Genomic DNA, 12339 nt, shown 5'->3' on the forward strand with positions numbered 1-12339 from the left:
GGTAAGAGAGGAGAAAAGGACCTGGCCAGTAAGGGGCTGGAACCCGCAACTTTGGCGTTATTAGCACCACGCTCTAACCAACTGAGCTAACCAGCCTCACGACAGTGGTCCTCTCTGTGCTGCAAAAAATCGAACTCAGGGAATTTCTTTTGCCCTCCTTTGAATAGAAAGCCGTGTAATTCAGTGTACGGGCTTTTTTCATGCAGTTTCATGGTTCTTGTAACCCAAATCCTACACTGGCCTGAAGTGCCCCCCCATTTCACAGCATTTTTCAGCTGATTTAAAATGTACCTAAAGGAGAAGCATTATTGAAGACCATCAATTACCAAGAGCTTTTGTCAAAGGTTTTGGTGGTCATTTTTAATGACCACAGAGCAATGTGACCTCGGTTTTACATCTCATCCAAAAGACAGCGCCCTTTTACAACACAGCGTCTCCGTCACTATGCTGGGGCATTGGGACCCGCACAGACCTCAGGGTGAGCGCCCCGCCGCCGGCACCATTAACACCGCTTCCAGCTGGAAGGTTTGTTTTTCCCTGTAGCTCACCCTCATCCGGATTCTGACCTGGCTCACACCTGCTTAGCTTCAGTGGGTTTTCAGTTGCGAGTTGCAAGGGGATGCAAGTGATGGAGCAGCTCGCTGCAAAAGCCACTGCATTGGCCGGGAATCAAAGCCGAGCCTCCCGCGTGGCAAGCGAGAATTCTACCACTGAACCACCAATGCTCAGTACCCGGGCCTTCAAAAAAGACGCTTTTTTGGTGCTCTGTGCAAAAAGCGTCGACATCTGCTTCCAGCTGCAAAATGCCATTCGCGGACGCTGAATAATTTATTTGCAAGGGAGCGGGTACAAGCAATTTGGCATTTTAAAACCACCAGGAACACCAAACAGGCGCGCTTCTTTGCTTGCGCCGAAACACAACGACAGGAGGTGGACAACGTAGTCGGCAGGATTCGAACCTCTTTCTGTCTATTATATACTAAATATTCTCTTGTCTGTCTCCTGTTTGTATAGAACTGAATGTCCCTGACAATGTACTGTTAGTTTTAATTGAAGAACGGCATTTGTGTTCAAATATATCAGACAAGTTTACGTAACTGCTCATGCGACACTCAGTTGTAATTAGTCAAGAAATAAAGTCGAACAACAGCTGCAGGTTTGATTCTGAACGTATCAGATTGCAGCACCTTTTACTTCAATTGACAAATGATAGAGATTCGAAGAGAGATCCTTCAGACCAGCAAGCAAACCCACGGCTATTTCGGTTTTCTATCTAGGCAACGTTGGTGTCTGCAATAGCATACATGAAAGCGTGATGCAATTTCTGTGGCTACATTTGTTGCACGTCATGCACAGTAAGAGTGTTTCTAACACCAAATAAAAAGTCAACAATTAGCGATCACGCCTTCTCCTCAGTTAACCCACTGAAACCCTTGCTGTTAACAGTTCTTTAATGCGTGCTTTACGAGCACCTACATATTGTGTCGGTTCTTTCAGTTTTATTCATTAGGTTTTCAAAGGCATAAGTAGAACACCAGAGGTGCGAACGCAAGATGTGTGGTTATCTGAAGAACTCATTTCCATGGCAGCGGGCCCAAGCGATTTAGCGTTTTTATAGTACCAGGAAAGGAAAAGCAGCACTTCACCTTTGCCGCGCAGGCACAAGGAGACGTGCAGCAGACGCCGTAGTCGGCAGGATTCGAACCTGCGCGGGGAGTCCCCAATGGATTTCGAGTCCATCGCCTTAACCACTCGGCCACGACTACAGCGAGATCGCCATCGCCGCATTCCTCCTTTAATATAACACGGAGTGCCACGTGGCTGCGGAAACCTTTTCAAAGTCGCTCTCCGTTAAAAAAAATAAATACCTTTGACAAAATACGTGCCGGCAGATAGACACGCCTCAGAGGGTTTAAGGCTGGCTTCACGTTCAAATGATAAAGTCTCCCCGTCCGGATGTCAAAATGCAGCTTTGGCAGACAGAACAAACAGCAACAAACCACAAATGTGGATAAGGATTTTACAAGCTGCACCACACTGCACTTTCAAAAGCATTTACATTCCTGTTAGACGCAGGAATTGCCTTTGATTTGCGTGCTTACAAACGCCATGGAAAACGAAACAAAACAAAAGCCCTCAGCTCCTGCACTTGATTATAATGCCGTTACGTGTCGAAGCAGGAATTTACGTCATCCTACCACTGCAACACGGGGAATAGAGGGAAATGAGCACACGCTACGAATCGTCTCAATCACTCCCTAGAGTCGTAAGGCGCATTGAAGGGTGCACCCCCATCATTAATCGTTGCGCCTCTGTGAAAGGAAAGCTTTTGAGCAGTCTTTGAAACAGCTCGGATGAAACACTTGATTGCTTCCATGTGCATCTGGAGCCCATTTCTTATTTTCACTTCATGCCGCCCAAAGCATTTCTAAAACAGGAGATTCGCGTTTGGGAATGCGCCCTGCCCTACAAATAAAACAGGTCTACGGGTCTGAAACCTGCTCCACGGAAAACAGCTCTGTTGCGCATTTGATCAAAGGGAGAGTCGCTGTTCTTACTTTTTGATGACATAACACCCAAAGGGGCTTCTTTGGAGCTGTATTCCAACCAGCATCCTAAAGTTTCTTGGCGGTATCCTTTGCAGTCCTCTGTTTGGTCAACAAGGGACAGAAGGGGGCAGCTTTCCTCACACATACAGTGCAATGTACTGTAGTGTTCCCGTTCATTGAATTCGCAGTTCTGCATCAGACCTCTAACTCGTTACATTAGCTTGGATTTAAGCCATTAAGCAGGCTTCTAGTGTATAAACGTCTAGAGGAATCACAAACTATTTGAGAGGCCATCATCCCAGGGGGAACTGACAAAGTCTATCCCTAAACACCTAGCGCAATCTCTCGAGAGACTGTCAAAAATCGCTTTCTCCGTTTGCGTTGCAAGTAAGTGAAAACACGGTCTCAAACCAGAGCCACTTGGCAGCAGCGGCACGTAAATACTGTTACTGTCACTGCTCGATACCAACGTTAGCCTACTATACCATGTTCAGCCACCGCTAGGAAATGTACGGCTCTAGTACTGGAGCAAACAACAGGAGGGCCAAAGGCGCACGGGCACACATGGAGAGTGACGAGAATGGGACTCGAACCCATGCGTGCAGAGTACAGTGGATTAGCAGTCCATCGCCTTAACCACTCGGCCACCTCATCTAGGAAACTGGGCTGTCCAGACATGGGTTGCCGCGCTCCAGATGATCTTTTTCTTTTTTTTCCCTCGTACTCGAGGGTCATTTTCCTGTTCCACATGCGATTTCAACATTTTCCTTGGGAGATGTCAAGCCAGCAAGCCACTACTGTGGTTCAGTGGCCATTGTGGAGTTCAGTGGCCCTGTTGTACACAGAATGCACATTGAGCTCCTTGGACATGAAAAGTTCCAGATAAAAGCCATTTGTCATCCTTTCTCTTGGTGTCGATGTTGCTATTGTATATAAAGGTGGCAACTTGCTCAGCGAGCAGGCGGAGCACACACCGAATGCAGATGTGTCTGAGTGGTGTGTCCAAGTGGCTGCAAAAAAACAGCACTCCCGGGGCGCCGTGGCTTAGTTGGTTAAAGCGCCTGTCTAGTAAACAAGAAATCCTGGGTCCGAATCCCAGCGGTGCCTTTTTTTGTGCTGTGTTCTCGAACAGAACTGGTCATTATGGACAACCGCATACGCCTAGACTTAATTAAATGCAAGTATTCATTTCCTGTCTTGAACGACTTGTTTTTCTTAAAATGGATGCAACTTGCAAAACATGAAATACAAACCTCGCTAATCAGCGCTCGCGGCTGGCAAAAAAAAAAGAAGTCAGCAATGTTTTTTTCTTTAACCTTAAGCCTGCTAATGGAGAAGAACCTAGTCGCCATATCACAGACATCCGTTTCAACGATAAGAAGGTAACAACTATCCTCACTCGAGAGTAAATCTCACGTTGAGGGCATATTTTTTTCCACTTTACCATGAGTCGGGCTCAGCTACACAGAGGCGAGAGCAGAGCAATGAGGTCACGGGGACAGGGGAGTCACACGCTGGCAGTTTGAACACGCGGAAGATCACTGAGGGATCCACAGTATGTGGACCCTCCGTGCGCCATCATTCCACACTCCAGACTCTGAATCCTGCCATCCGAGTTAAGATCTCGGCGGAACCTGAGGCGCAGTTCTTTCTTAAAACGTAATCTGGTGAGCATTTCTAGAATCGTACTTGTATAGATGCAGCCTTTAATGTGTTGCTAGGTTAAAATTTATGACTTCTTGTATTTCAGTAGGCAACTGCCCTCTTGATTTCGGATTTAATTTCTTTATTACAGGGGCGCTTTTATGATGACAGAGTCATGTTCAGGTACTTTGCTTGATGGAGGAAGCTCATTTCGGACTCTGTGATCTGCTCACCTGGAAAGGTCTGCTGTACTACTACAAGAGAGAAGTAGAGTCTGGAGGAAGGGACAATTTTATGATGCTTTGGAAGGTAATGTTTTTTTTTTCTTTGAAATCGAAAATGAATCAGAATATCAGTGCAAAAGACAAACTCTTGGTTTGGTTTAAAGAGATATGGTTTTAAAACAGACAAAATGTAGAAAACAGGTGTTTCTCACTTTTGGAAAAGAATGGACCGGGGGTAATATTTTACTAGTTGCAGTGCTAAGCTCACTGAGTTACAGTCCTGCACTGTCACACCAGGGCCAGTGGTGCAATGGATAATGTATCTGACTATGGATTAGGAGTTTGGAGGTTCGACTCCTGCCTGGCGCTGGTTGTTTTTAAACACATCAGCCTACTCCCTAAGTAGCCTGTGCTACTTACTGCATTGTAATCGTACCCAGTAAGAGATTTCCTTCATGTAAATGAACTGCACCTGACAGCTTTAGAAAAACACCTGGGCTCAGTACGGTGCAGAGAGCTCAAGTTGTGTATAATGTAATAATTTAAGTAGAATAGATTCTAATAATATAATGATCCAGTGTGTTGCACTACTTCACTGCTTCACTGCTCTATGCCGTCTGGAAATAAATCCTCAGACTACTTACTGCCCTGGGCATGTACCAATAAATTACAGGAGCACATCTATATATCACTGCGTTGAAGCAGGAGACACAATCACTGCAAACACATCCTAAATACAGTGTTCCAGCACCTTTGACCTCATCCAGAACGTATAATTTCTTGAAAGGAATTGCTGTCCGAATGCACATCTGAATCCCAATCAGAATCTCTAGTAAAATACGATCATTTGTGAAACAGGTAAATGTCTCAGGGGCCCATTCCTCATTCTCAAGACACATGTATGCAGTACGTACACCATGCATTGAGCAATAGGGATTAAAGACACCACAGGTAAGGTTAGAAGACATTCTGACTATATTCTAAAATATTGGACTCATATTCTTATGATGGCAGACATGATGCTGTGTTTAAAACCGGGGTTAATGGACATTATATGACTGTCAATTCTGTTTTGTTTTGGAGACTCTTGGCTGCCTATGTGGTACAGTGCAGCGTGAAGAAAACATTTTCCAAAACTGTGTCAGCTCAAAAGTTGTAAGAAAACCTTTCCAGCTGCTTTAACTCTCTTCATTTTTGTCATTTAATTGTCTGTCGGCACTATGTGGTAGCGTTGCATGACAACCCATCTCACCACGGAAAGGAACCTAACAGCTTTTGTAAGAGAGGAGAAAAGGACCTGGCCTGTACGGAGATCGAACCCACGACCTTGGCGTTATTAGCACCACGCTCTAACCAACTGAGCTAACCAGCCTCACGACAGCCATCCTCTCTGTGCTGCAAAAAATCGAACTCAGGGAATTTCTTTTGCCCTCCTTTGAATAGAAAGCCGTGTAATTCAGTGTACAGGCTTTCTCGTGCAGTTTCATGGTTCTTGTAACCCAAATCCTACACTGGCCTGAAGTGCCCCCCCATTTCACAGAATTTTTCAGCTGATTTAAAATGTACCTAAAGGAGAAGCATTATTGAAGACGATCAATTACCAAGAGCTTTTGTCAAAGGTTTTGGTGGTCATTTTTAATGACCACAGAGCGATGTGACCTCGGTTTTACATCTCATCCAAAAGACAGCGCCCTTTTACAACACAGCGTCTCCGTCACTATGCTGGGGCATTGGGACCCGCACAGACCTCAGGGTGAGCGCCCCACCGCCGGCACCATTAACACCGCTTCCAGCTGGAAGGTTTGTTTTTCCCTGTAGCTCACCCTCATCCGGGTACTGACCTGCCTCACACCTGCTTAGCTTCAGTGGGTTTTCAGTTGCGAGTTGCAAGGGGATGCAAGTGATGGAGCAGCTAGCTGCAAAAGCCACTGCATTGGCGGGGAATCAAAGCCGAGCCTCCCGCGTGGCAGGCGAGAATTCTACCACTGAACCACCAATGCTCAGAACCCGGGCCTTCAAAAAAGACGCTTTTTTGGTGCTCTGTGCAAAAAGCGTCGACATCTGCTTCCAGCTGTAAAATGCCATTCGCGGACGCTGAAGAACTTATTTGCAAGGGAGCGGGTACAAGCAATTTGGCATTTTAAAACCACCAGGAACACCGAACAGGCGCGCTTCTTTGCTTGCGCCGAAACACAACGACAGGAGGTGGACAACGTAGTCGGCAGGATTCGAACCTCTTTCTGTCTATTATATACTAAATGTTCTCTTGTCTGTCTCTTGTTTGTATAGAACTGAATGTCCCTGACAATGTACTGTTAGTTTTAATTGAAGAACGGCATTTGTGTTCAAATATATCAGACAAGTTTACGTAACTGCTCATGCGACACTCAGTTGTAATTAGTCAAGAAATAAAGTCGAACAACAGCTGCGGGTTTGATTCTGAACGTATCAGATTGCAGCACCTTTTACTTCCATTGACAAATGATAGAGATTCGAAGAGAGATCCTTCAGACCAGCAAGCAAACCCACGGCTATTTCGGTTTTCTATCTAGGCAACGTTGGTGTCTGCAATAGCATACATGAAAGCGTGATGCAATTTCTGTGGCTAAATTTGTTGCACGTCATGCACAGTAAGAGTGTTTCTAACACCAAATAAAAAGTCAACAATTAGCGATCACGCCTTCTCCTCGGTTAACCCACTGAAACCCTTGCTGTTAACAGTTCTTTAATGCATGCTTTACGAGCACCTACATATTGTGTCGGTTCTTTCAGTTTTATTCATTAGGTTTTCAAAGGCATAAGTAGAACACTAGAGGTGCGAACGCAAGATGTGTGGTTATCTGAAGAACTCATTTCCATGGCAGCGGGGCCAAGCTATTTAGTGTTTTCATAGTACCAGGGAAGGAGAAGCGGCACTTCACCTTTGCCGCGCAGGCACAAGGAGACGTGCGGCAGACGCCGTAGTCGGCAAGATTTGAACCTGCATGGGGAGTCCCCAACGGATTTCGAGTCCATCGCCTTAACCACTCGGCCACGACTACAGCGAGTTCACCATCGCCGCATTCCTCCTTTAATCTAACACGGAGTGCGACGTGGCTGCGGAAACCTTTTCAAAGTCGCTCTCCGTTAAAAAAAAATAATACCTTTGACAAAATACGTGCCGGCAGACAGACACGCCTCAGAGGGTTTAAGGCTGGCTTCATTTCGGAATGATAAAGTCTCCCCGTCCGGACATGAAAATGCCACTTTGTTACACACAAAAAAAGAATCAACAACAGAGAAATGCCCACAAGCATTTGAAAAGCCGCACCACGTCGCACTTGAAATAGCTCTTACATTAGTGGTAGACGCAGGAATCGCATTTTTATTTACGCTCTTACCAACGCGATGGAAAGCAAAACAAAGCAAAGCAGAGCAAAACAAAACGAACAAACGAAAACCCTGCACATAACGCCGTTACGTGCCCAAGTGGTATTGTACGTCATCCTAGCACTGCACCCCGGGTCGTACGGTACATGGGAACGAGCACACGCCACGAATCGTCTCGAATCACTCCCTACAGCTGTAAGGCGCCTTGAAGCGTGCACCCCCAACATTCTTCTTTGCGCATCTGTGAAAGGTAAACTCTTGAGCAAACTCTGAACCAGCTCTAAGGAAACTAATCCGATTAGACGTAACTTTGACTCATCTTTTTACGCTCAGTGCTGGATTGCTCAAACTCCAGCTAGGGTTAGGGTTAGCATTACCACGCTACTTAGACACTTTGTTTACGCTCAGTGCTGGATTTTGGGAACTTAAGGACGAGTGGGAATTTTCTCCTATCTGTCCATTCTGTTTTGTTTTGGAGACTCTTGGCTGCCTATGTTGTACAGTGCAGCGTGAAGGAAACATTTTCCAAAACTGTGTCAGCTCAAGAGTTGTAAGAAAACCTCTCCAGCTGCTACAACTCTCTTCATTTTTGTCATTTAATGTGACACTCGATGTATAACTGGAGCCTCACATATGCAAATGGTGCGGCTCCAGTTCGACACCCAGTTCGACACCACTTTACAGTATATGACAAAAGCATGGCAAACTGTGCCGGACCAGCAGATAACTTCCGCTTATTTTGACCATATTAAACATTGGAAATCTTCCCACTTGCATTTGTGACACTTGATTTTGGCTCCACCTAAGAAACTCTTAAATCTTCTAACACTTTTCTCTTCTCCCGCAACACACTTGTCTGTCGGCACTATGTGGAAGCGTTGCATGACAACCCATCTCACCACGGAAAGGAACCTAACAGCTTTGGTAAGAGAGTAGAATTACCTGAAGAACTGCTTTCCATGGAAGCAGGACCAAGCGATGTAGCATTTTTATAGTACCAGGAAAGGAGAAGCGGCACTTCGCCTTTGCCACACAGGCACAAGGCGACGTGCAGCAGACGCTGTAGTCAGCAGGATTCGAACCTGAGCGGGGAGTCCTCAATGGATTTCAAGTCCATCGCCTTAACTACTCGGCCACAACTACAGTGAGCTCGCCGCCGCCGCATTCCTCCTCCGGAGTGCGAGGTGTCTGCGGAAACCTTTTTAAAGTCGCTCTCCGTTAAAAAAAAAATACCTTTCACAAGATACATGCCGGCAGACAGACACGCCTCAGAGGGTTTAAGGCTGGCTTCACGTTCAAATGATAAAGTCTCACCGTCCGGATGTCAAAATGCAACTTTGGCAGACAGAAAAAAAACATCAACAAACCACAAATGTGGACAAGGATTTTACAAGCTGCACCACACTGCACTTTCAAAAGCATTTACATTCGTGTTAGACGCAGGAATTGTCCTTGTTTTGCGCGCTTACGAACGCCATACAAATAAATCAGGTCTACGGGTCTGAAACCTGCTCCACGGAAAACAGTTCTGTTGCGCTTTTGATCAAAGGGAGATTCTCTGTTCTTACTTTTTCATGACATAACACCCAAAGGGGCTTCTTTGGAGCTGGATTCCAACCAGCATCCTAAAGTTTCTTGGTCGTATCCTTTACAGTCCTCTGTTCGGTCGACATGGAACAGAAGGGGGCAGCTTTCCTCACACATACAGTGCAGTTCTGCATCAGACCTCTAACTCGTTTCCTTAGCTTGGATTTAAGCCACGAAGCAGGCTTCTACTGTATAAACGTCTAGAGGAATCACAAACTATTTGAGAGGCCATCATCCCAGGGGGAACTGACAAAGTCTATCCCTAAACACCTAGCGCAGTCTCTCGAGAGACTGTCAAAAATCGCTTTCTCCGTTTGTGCTGCAAGTAAGTGAAAATGCGGTCTCAACCCAGAGCCACTTGGCAGCAGCGGCACGTAAATACTGTTACTGCCACTGCTCGATACCGACGTTAGCCTACTATACCATGTTCAGCCACCGCTAGAAAATGTACAGCTCTAGTACTGGAGCAAACAGAAGGAGGGCCAACATCTAACAGGCACACGTGTCAGACATAGAGAGCGCCGAGGATGGGATTCGAACCCATGCGTGCAGAGCACAATGGATTAGCAGTCCATCGCCTTAACCACTCGGCCACCTCGTCAATGAAACTGGGCTGTCCAGACACGGGTTGGCACGCTCCAGATGATCTTTTTCTTTTTTTTCCCTCGTACTCGAGGGTCCTTTTCCTGTTCCACATGCGATTTCAACATTTTCCTTGGGAGATGTCAAGCCAGCAAGCCACTGCTGTGGTTCAGTGGCCAGTGTGGAGTTCAGTGGCCCTGTTGTACACAGAAAGCACATTGAGCTCCTTGGACATGAAAAGTTCCAGATAAAAGCCATTTGTCATCCTTTCTCTTGGTGTCGATGTTGCTATTGTATGTAAAGGTGGCAACTTGCTCAGCGAGCAGGCGGAGCACACACCGAATGCAGATGTGTCTGAGTGGTGTGTCCAAGTGGCTGCAAAAAAACAGTACTCCCGGGGCGCCGTGGCTTAGTTGGTTAAAGCGCCTGTCTAGTAAACAAGAAATCCTGGGTCCGAATCCCAGCGGTGCCTTTTTTTGTGCTGTGTTCTCGAACAGAACTGGTCATTATGGACAACCGCATACGCCTAGACTTAATTAAATGCAAGTATTCATTTCCTGTCTTGAACGACTTGTTTTTCTTAAAATGGATGCAACTTGCAAAACATGAAATACAAACCTCGCTAATCAGCGCTCGCGGCTGGCAAAAAAAAAAGAAGTCAGCAATGTTTTTTTTCTTTAACCTTAACCCTGCTAATGGAGAAGAGTTAAACGACCGAGTCTATGCAGCTTAAACGGTGCTCACGTCGGGTTCTTAGCTGAAAGGGTGATAAATCCCGCTCACCCCAGTCCTTAATCTTTTAAAAGGATACAAAATTGAACCTAGTCGCCACATCACATACATCCTGTTCAACGATAAAAAGGTGACATCTATCCTCGATCCAGAGTAAATCCCACGTTGAGGGCATATTTTTTTCCACTTTACCATGAGTCGGGCTCGGCTGCACAGAGGCGAGAGCAGAGCAATGAGGTCACGGGGACAGGAGAGCCACACGCTGGCGGTTTAAACACGCGGAAGAAAACTGAGGGATCCACAGTATGTGGACCCTCCGTGCGCCATCAGTCCGCACTCCGGACTCTGAATCCTGCCATCCGAGTTAAGATCTCGGCGGAACCTGAGGCGCAGTTCTTTCTTAAAACGTAATCTGGTGAGCATTTCTAGAATCGTACTTGTATAGATGCAGCCTTTAATGTGTTGCTAGGTTAAAATTGATGACTTCTTGAACTTCAGTAGGCAACTGCCCTCTTGATTTTGGATTTAATTTCTTTATTACAGGGGCGCTTTTATGAAGACCGAGTCATGTTCAGGTACTTTGCTTGATGGAGGAAGCATATTTCGGACTCTGTGATCTGCTCACCTGGAAAGGTCTGCTGTACTACTACAAGAGAGAAGTAGAGTCTGGAAGAATGGACAATTTTATGATGCTTTGGAAGATAATGTTTTTTTTTTCTTTGAAATTGAAATGAATCAGAATATCAGTGCAAAAGACAAACTCTTGGTTTGGTTTAAAGAGATATGGTTTTAAAACAGACAAAATGTAGAAAACAGGTGTTTCTCACTTTTGGAAGAGAATGGACCGGGGGTAATATTTTACAAGTTATATAATAGTAAAATATTATATAATAGGGGTAATAGTCGCGAGGGGCTTCAGCTTTTTCGTGCTTAATATGGTGCGCTGTGGCCACGGCAGATATGGGATCTATAAAAGCCGAAAATTCTCCGATCATTGCCTGACACAGCTCCTCAAAGCTATTACAGACCTCAGGTCCTTGTCTAGACATCCACTCGTGGACCGCTCGGCTGGTAGTTTTCCTTACTAACATAGCCTTTTCCTGTTCGGACGCTTCGGGCATAAACTGCAAAGTATATCTCAGCTCATCAATGTAGGTCTCCACATTATTCCCTGACACTGTCGGGTCAAACCTTTCTACATCTTTGGCTAACTGCCTCAGGGAGTGGAGGTTAATTTTTACAGTTTCTCCGTGGGCAGGGAGACGGCCGTGATCAGGAGCAGGGGGTCTATGCCTGAATTGAATCGCCCTTGCGTCTCGCGCAGGACTCGGCGATCTCCCCCATGCCGATCCGACCACAGACCCTGGCCGGGAGAAACCTCCTGGGTGAGCGCTCCGGGTTGCTAGGTGGGCTGGCATGTAAGTGGGATCTAGCCTGTTTTGCTTCCAGTACGGCAGCATCTAACTCCTTTTGCCTTTCCTGGCTGAGCTCATTTAAACTCTCAATTTCTTTTTCTTTTTCTTTCAAGCTCGCTTCTAGGTCTCTCCTAGCTACCTCAGCCGCAGTTTCTCTAGCAGACAGGTCATCTAATTTACCTAAAACTTCCCTGAGTCTGTCTTCACTTTCCTCACTTTTCACTCTCTTTTCTCTGA

The 12339-nt window shown here is 45.9% G+C and overlaps 3 non-coding genes across 3 annotated transcripts; all 3 read right to left on the reverse strand.

Annotated features, from left to right (window-relative positions):
• Positions 1 to 1684: 1684 nt before the first annotated feature.
• trnas-cga (transfer RNA serine (anticodon CGA)) lies at positions 1685 to 1766 on the reverse strand. The gene has a single exon. It is a non-coding gene; the product is annotated as a tRNA-Ser (tRNA).
• A 5610-nt stretch (positions 1767 to 7376) lies between these two features.
• Positions 7377 to 7458, reverse strand: trnas-cga (transfer RNA serine (anticodon CGA)). The gene has a single exon. It is a non-coding gene; the product is annotated as a tRNA-Ser (tRNA).
• Positions 7459 to 9892: 2434 nt separating this feature from the next.
• On the reverse strand, positions 9893 to 9974 carry trnas-gcu (transfer RNA serine (anticodon GCU)). Its single transcript has one exon. It is a non-coding gene; the product is annotated as a tRNA-Ser (tRNA).
• Between the last annotated feature and the right edge of the window lie 2365 nt (positions 9975 to 12339).

The sequence above is a fragment of the Lepisosteus oculatus genome, unplaced genomic scaffold (assembly GCF_040954835.1).
Source record: "Lepisosteus oculatus isolate fLepOcu1 unplaced genomic scaffold, fLepOcu1.hap2 HAP2_SCAFFOLD_45, whole genome shotgun sequence".
Classification (NCBI taxonomy): domain Eukaryota; kingdom Metazoa; phylum Chordata; class Actinopteri; order Semionotiformes; family Lepisosteidae; genus Lepisosteus; species Lepisosteus oculatus.